Here is a 7,166-nt window from a genome sequence, read left to right as displayed (position 1 = left end):
TCCTGCTTCTCGGTAAAAGGAGTACTCGTTGGAGTAAAGTAAGACCAAGTCTGCCACCACTTCAGATCAGTATTTCAGCATCGTGGGCCCGAGCTTGTCTGTTCTATTAAGGCTATCAGTGGGCCCTTCCCCCATGCTGGGGGAGAATAAGGGGAGCTTTAATGAGCGGTTGAAGTAGAGGTGCAGTAAGGGCCAGCCGGGACTGCTAAGTGTCTTAGAGACCTTTCCTGTGAACCCAGCCAAAGGTGAGAAGGCCAGTTCAGGTCCAGTCTTTCCCGGCGAGCAGCTCCCCTCCTTCTTCAGCTGGTCTCTAGTTTGACATTTTCCGGGAGAAAGGGGTGGCTGAGTGAGGGATGTTTCAACTACAGTCGGGCACGCACACGCACAACCTGCCCTTCCTTCCCTGCTGTCCCGCAGGGCCGGGCTGCCACCTCGCATCTCTGTCCCGTTTCCCAGCCCGTTTACCTGCCTTTGCCACCGGCCTGCGGCTGCGGGAGGCGCGGAGCCCGGGCAGGCTGCCCCTGTCGCCCCGCCGCACCCCCCGGGGCTGCTCGGCCCCGCCGCGGGGCAGTGCAGAGGCGGCGCTGCGGAGCTTGGGGTGTTTCGTGGGACGGGGGAGCTGCTTTGCCCGCCCGTGGGGAGGGAGAGGTAGAAGCGGTTCCTGTAAACTCCCAGGAGGAAAGAAGGGAAGGGGAAGGGGAAGGGGAAGGGGAAGGGGAAGGGGAAGGGGAAGGGGAAGGGGAAGGGGAAGGGGAAGGGGAAGGGGAAGGGGAAGGGGCGCGGAGGGCGAGCGGTGCCCCCGGTGCGTGGCCAGGTGTGGCGGGGGTCAGGCCGCTGCCTCGCAGGGGCGAGGCGCAGGACCCGGCCCCGGGAGCCGCTCCAAGGACAGTTCCCGTCCCTGGATTTTTCTTGAAGAAGCGGCACGTTTCCTCCTTTGCACCTTTTGGCGCAACGCTTGCTCCAGACTCGGGGAAATAGATCCTGCCCCTGCCCCCCCACCCCCGCCGCCCGCATCTCCGTGTGCCGGCGTTTCGGCAGCTTGTTTAGAACTGCGCCTTAAAAGCACTAAATGCCTTGGGGGAGGGAAAAAAAGAGGAGAAGAAAAAAAAAGGACCTCTCGGTGTCTTTTAAATGAAAGACACATGCAACGTTGTTGCAGCGTGCAATCCACTTTTATCCCAATAAATGTCCCTCTTTAAAAGCAGATATTAAACTCCGGGGGAGCCGAGGACAAGGAGCATCTCATAAGCCCATTAAAAAAAAATTAAAAAAATAAAATAAATAAATAAAAAAACCAAACCAAACAACAGAAAACCCCAAACAAAACACGAGCTCCCAGCAGCATCAGGGCTTTTTCTAGGGAGGCTGTCTGAAGTGCGGGTGCCCGCCCGCGGGGACACGCGTGTCCCGCTGGCGGCGAAGATCCGCCTGGGCGGTGGCGGGGCTCGCTCCGCGCCGGGCGGCCTCGGGAGGCCGCGCACTCCGGCAGCACCGGGCTCCCCCCCTGCTTCCCTCCCCTCCCTCCCGGACGGACCCGGCCACCCCGGCGGCTGCGGGTAACCCGCGGGGCGGTGGAAGAGCCGGCCTCGGCTGGGGACCGGGCTGGGGACAGGCGGCCGCGTCCTCTGTGCTCTTCCCTCCCGCTCCGCTGAGGAAAGAAAGGACCCCCTCCCGCAGCACCGTCACCCCGGGGGTGACTCCACTCGCTTCTCGCCCCTTCGTAAATCGCTCCCCGACGCCGTGATTTATATGTGCGCGTACCGTATCTGAGTGCTAAAGATAGAGAGCGACACGCATTATAACTGGATCTTAAAATCTGTCTCTCCTCCCCCGGAAAATAAATAAATAAATACATAAAAATCAGAGTGGTTCCACATCACTGTTAGCTCTAGGGGCCAAATTCTGCTCTCATTTACCTCTGTGCAACCCAGCTGACTTCAAAGGGAAGGAGATATGGAACCTAGGGGAGAATTGGCGCCACGTATGGCATTCGTTCTCCTTAAAAGCTTGAAAAGAGAAAGCTGACTTCAGCGGGCTAAAACCATTTAAAAGGGGTTGGACAGATCCCGGGGGAGAAGGCGGCAAGGAGAAAAAAAAATAAAAATCCTGTGCTGAGGTGAGACAGCTTTGAAAAGCATCTTTCTTCAGGGACTGATTCCCTCCGCCAGGCAGCCCCGGTTATTAAGAGCTGCGTGCAGATGTGCCGCTGTGTTTCCAGAGATGGAGTATCTCCTAAACCTTCTGTGAAAGGGTGTTATGTGTGATGGAGAGACGTTTCGTGGCCAGAGGTGGTGTGAAGGAGCTCGCCCCGGCAGTGCATCGCAGCTCCTCGGGGGAAACCTGTCCCCTGAGGGAAGCCGGGCGCTCACACCGCGGGAGGCTGCCCCGCTTCGGGATCCGCGGGGCAACCCGGGGGGGGGCAACCCGGGGGGGGGCAACCCGGGGGGCAGGCGGGTTGCCTTTCCCCCCGCCGCCCTCGCATTCCTCCCCTTCCTGTGATCAGAAGTTACAGATCCAAGCGTAGGAACGAGGATCCCACGTAAACTACAAGCGACTCGCTGCCGAAAAGTGAACGGAGCGGGGAGGCGTGTGCGCGCCCGGCGCCGGCCCCGCAGGGTGCGGGACAGCCCGCTCTGGGCAGGGTGGCCGCTCCTGGGTCCCCAGCTGCTGCCGCCGCTGCTGCGCTGGATGGCAGTTTCCAGCCGAAACTGCTACTGCATGTTCGAGGGATCTCCTCAACGGCTCTCCTCACATTCTTGAGTTTGTTTAAACCGAGTGAGAACGGCACCAACACGGGCGAGGATGTCCCTTCCAAATGCCCAGGAATCGCGTCCCTCCCCCCCATTTCTAATATCGGTTTTTAACTATGGATGCCAGGACACTGAGAAGATATTTTTATTTTTAAATCTGTCTTAAACCAACACTTCTCTTCCCTCCAGAAAAGTTACAACACGAAATTTATTTAGGGACTGAATGGGAAGATATCAGCGCTACCTGGGACTGGGCTAAACGAATTTTGGGGGTCTTATTCGCTTCCTTCCGCATACACACACTCCAGTTATCCGGGAAAATGGAAGGGGAAGCTATGAAGATGAGAGCTGAGTGTTCCCGCGGGGGAGCAGCCCCCGCGCTGAGGGGCGGCTGAGGGCTGGCAGTAGTGGAAGAAGGGGAGCGATGCATTTCTTCCTTGAATGGGATCCAGTACCCCAACAGCCACGAGGGGAAAGAAGGGTCCGTGAAATACGAAGAGAATTGGCTGTCTCGAAAAACAGGTGCTCCAATGGCTCAGTATTTCCACAAGCCTTCTGTTTTCTTTACTGAGGCTTTACCTAGCTGTTCATTTCACGTTCAGACCCAGATATTTTATTGCATTAGGTCGGCTCAGGAGTGAGGCTACGGAGAGACCCTCCGAGAGGCGAACGCCTCTGTCTCTGCCGCCCGGTCCTGGGAAACGACCGACCTGACCCGCGGAGGCGAAAGAAGGTGTAAAAAGAGACTCCGCCACTCGCTCCACATCTCCCTCCCAGCGGAATGTGGCGAATTGAAAATTACAGATTCAAAATCTAGCTTGGCTGAGTTATAATTTTCCAGACATCCTGTTTGTGAGAAGAATCATGTGAAGTATTCTTACTGCCAGCAAAAAAATGTGCAATGCATCTCAATGAACACTGAAAGAAGTTGAGTTTTGGGGGCTGTTACTTTTTTTTTTTTTTTTTTTTTTTTTTTTTTTTATCTATGTTAAGCATCACTAGCCTAATGCCTAAAAGTAACGATTGTTCTTCGAATCTCCGCACTCAGGCTGCAAAAAGGTCCCGATCCAAACCCCGTTTAACGAACTTTCTTCCTAAAGAGCAGGTTTTGTTCATCTAAGAAAGCAAACAAAAATCAGTTCTGATGTAGGTGGGTAGTCTTCAGATTTTCCGCTCGGAGGGGAAGTGTTTCATTGACATTGTTTGGAGTGACTTTTTAACAAAAACCTGGGATCTGTATTTTCACAGATAAGTGAAAGTGTAGAAGCAAGTCGACTACACTTCCACTCGGTAATTTAATGCTAATTCTGCGTGGGCAGAGGACGAGACCGTTGAGCCCCGCTCATCTCGCACAGGGAAAGTGATGTGTCGTTTCTCATTACGCTGGGCCCGAGCCTGGAGCCTTTCCCAGCCAGACTCGAGGTTCAGACGCTCCCAGATTTTGTCCACAAACCAGCCAAAACGTAACGACAGCAATCATTTCACGGTTCCTACAGTTTGGCGCTTTGACAGTACCTCAGCTGTTTGGGAGGTTTCCTGTATGACACCTGCACAGATAAAATGGAGATTTCATGTGCCTCAAAGGCATTTTCAGGGGGAAGACAAGAAAGTGGTGAATGGGAGGGTTGCCCCGTCCCTCTCCGCCCGTTAGGAAAGCGGGATTGCTGTCAGAGCTGGTCGAACCTCAACAATTTTCCTCTTGCAACACGTAATGACTCTTCTTAAACCGTCTAACGTTTCTTTCAACACAAAATGGAATGAGATAATATTTAGTGTGTGGATTTAATCTTAGCCCCATAGGAAATCGCAGCAGAGATGCTCTATAAAAGCATTAATGTCTTATCTTGATCTAGTTCAAATTATAATGAATCCTACTTACATATGTGCTATAAAAACAAATCCTACAAGAATTATAATCTATGCTTTATCGGGCTGCTATTGTAGCCCTTTATCAAGTTTCGAAAGGATTTGAAAGTTGGGCCGTGGGACTCAGAGCCCTGTGCAGTTTGACACTATCAGGAAGAAGAGATCTGCTCTGAAAGATGCTTCTCGGATGCGATTTTTTTTTCGCTCCTCACTTCGAATAAGAGACGGATCCGGCTTTCCACTCGGGATCATAGGAAAGACGGGCACAGCCTTCCCCTGCCTTCAACCGGAGATGGCGCGGCTCCCGGGGGAGGCGTCTGTCCCGCCCGCCTTTGCGGGGGGACAAACCTGCCGGCCGAATTAGCCGAGCTGGGCTAGTGCTCCAGCAGCTGGATCTGCTCTTTGAAATACAGATCCTCCCCCCGCCCGCTCCGCCGCCCTTCCCAGTAAATTAGAGAGATACACGCAAGGCAAAATACAAACACCATTCTTCATATCAAAGAAACAGGCGTCTTAGGAGAAAAATCCAAACGTGAAAAAACTCTCTAGTAGGTTTTGCAGTATATTACAGGTGAACATTTGCCTCTTCCCCCCTCCCCGGGAATTTATGTCCAAGGAGTGGGCGCTCCCGCAAAGCAGCTGATTAAGAGTTTTAAGTGTAGAAAGCCTAACTAAATAAAGCTGTTTGAGCTGCGGGTTTTTGTGTGGGTTTTTTTTGTTGTTGTTGTTTTGGGGTTTTTTTTTGTTTGGTTGGGTTTTTTGAACCAACGATCCCTTCTCGCTCTCTGATCGCGAGCCGACTGAGAGCTGACTGCAGAGCCCTGAGCATTAGAACACCTCTGCAAACGAGCAAACCGAAAGAAAAGCCCTCCTCTGCAAGCCACGCGGTCTTCCCTGATGGCAGTTTGATTAATTTTGGGACAATTCCGAAAATATACGGGCTGTGTTACCGGAGCGACCCCGAGGCTCTGAATGTATCGAGGGGCCTGGAGAGTGCGGGGGGGACTCACTTGTCATCTCAGATGAATTGATTTCTTCTAAGGCATGAAATATGGGTCCACATCCTGGTTTCTAAGCACGAAGCTAAAGGAAGGTGTGAGACAGAAGGGACAGGGGCTAAGAAATAGATCCCTGTTCAAGTTGGAGGCGCTAACAAACGGATGCATTGAGCTGCTTTGACAGGGACTGCTGGTTTTCAGGGCTAGCTCCTTTGAAAGAACCGTTGCCCTTTTTTTTTTTTTTTTTTCTTTTTTCTTTTTTCTTTTTTTTTTTTTTTTTTTAATACCATGTATGCTGGATCCGATTAAAAACGTGCAATTCAGCGATGCTGAAAGCCAAGAGCAATTTTGTTCCGGTCTTTCAGCACCCGGCTCTGCACAGTCTCAGCCTTATTTTGTCCTTTGCTGAGAGCTGCCTCTATCTTTTCAAACGCTAGGTGCATTAAGGAGCATCTATCCCTGAGTCTTTACTCTCTGCCCTTCTTACCAGAAACGGCTAGATGAATACAAAAAAGGACTTAGTGGTTAACCGATATGTTGCTAATATTTCATCCACGGGCCTCCTCCTTCTCCCCTTTTAAAACTTCAGCTCTTGGAAAAACAACATATTTTAAGCTTTCCACACAAATATTGATATTGGCAAATAAAGTCAGCCCCCAGCCTATGGTTAGAGACAGTCTTCTTTTTGTTTCTACCCCCGGCAATCAAAATTAATCCACTGTATTACAAATCGCCTCAGAATATTTAACTTTTCCTGACAAAACCAGTACCTGGCATATGTCACCGCGAAAGCGCTTTTCCCTGGCCCGTTTGTGTGGTGCCTGTTTCTAGAGGGCATCAGACAGCGCTGGGCGGTGGGGAGGGGACACGACCCAGCAGAAAAGTCTCTTATTTGTGTTTGCATTTGTGCTGGGGCAGGGGAGGGGGGGATGTTATTAAGTGATCAGGTAAAGCGGAGGTGCTGTAAGTGTGAAGCCTTACCTCGCCGCCTGCTCGCAGGGCAGGAGGTACCCGCGAAGAGAAGGCAGGTCGCCCCCTGGACCACTTGACACCGCAGCCAGCGCATCCCTCCAGACCCGGGACGAGCCCTTCCCGCACCGCCCCGGTCTAGGCTCTGAGCTCAACCCTTCACACGGCCATACATTACATGAGCGCAACAACCTCCCGAGACACCACCTGCAATTAAAAGCGAATGAAAACGGCACCAGCGTGAAGGGGCCGCATAAATCGCAGCTCTTTGCTACCGGCTTTTTTTTTTTTTTTTTTTTCCCCAGACAAAAGTCGCACAGAAATCAATGGGGCTGAACCCTCAATGAAGAACGAAGCCGTTGCTCGTAACATGGGAAACGAATGTATGGGAGGCTATCACCAGCACAGGTTGCCCTGGCGCAGCGCGGCCACCCCCCGGGCCGCCCCGACGGCAGCGGCCGAAGCGCCCTCGCCCTCCCCGCCGTAGTTTTCACAGAAGCCGCAAATTACGAATAAACTGAGACGAAAGAGAAAAAGGCACGAGAAACTACCACTTATGGAGACTGCGTGGTCGATGTATTCT

This window comes from Strix uralensis, chromosome 5 (assembly GCF_047716275.1).
Source record: "Strix uralensis isolate ZFMK-TIS-50842 chromosome 5, bStrUra1, whole genome shotgun sequence".
NCBI lineage: Eukaryota > Metazoa > Chordata > Aves > Strigiformes > Strigidae > Strix > Strix uralensis.
Note: the sequence above shows the minus strand (reverse complement) of the source record.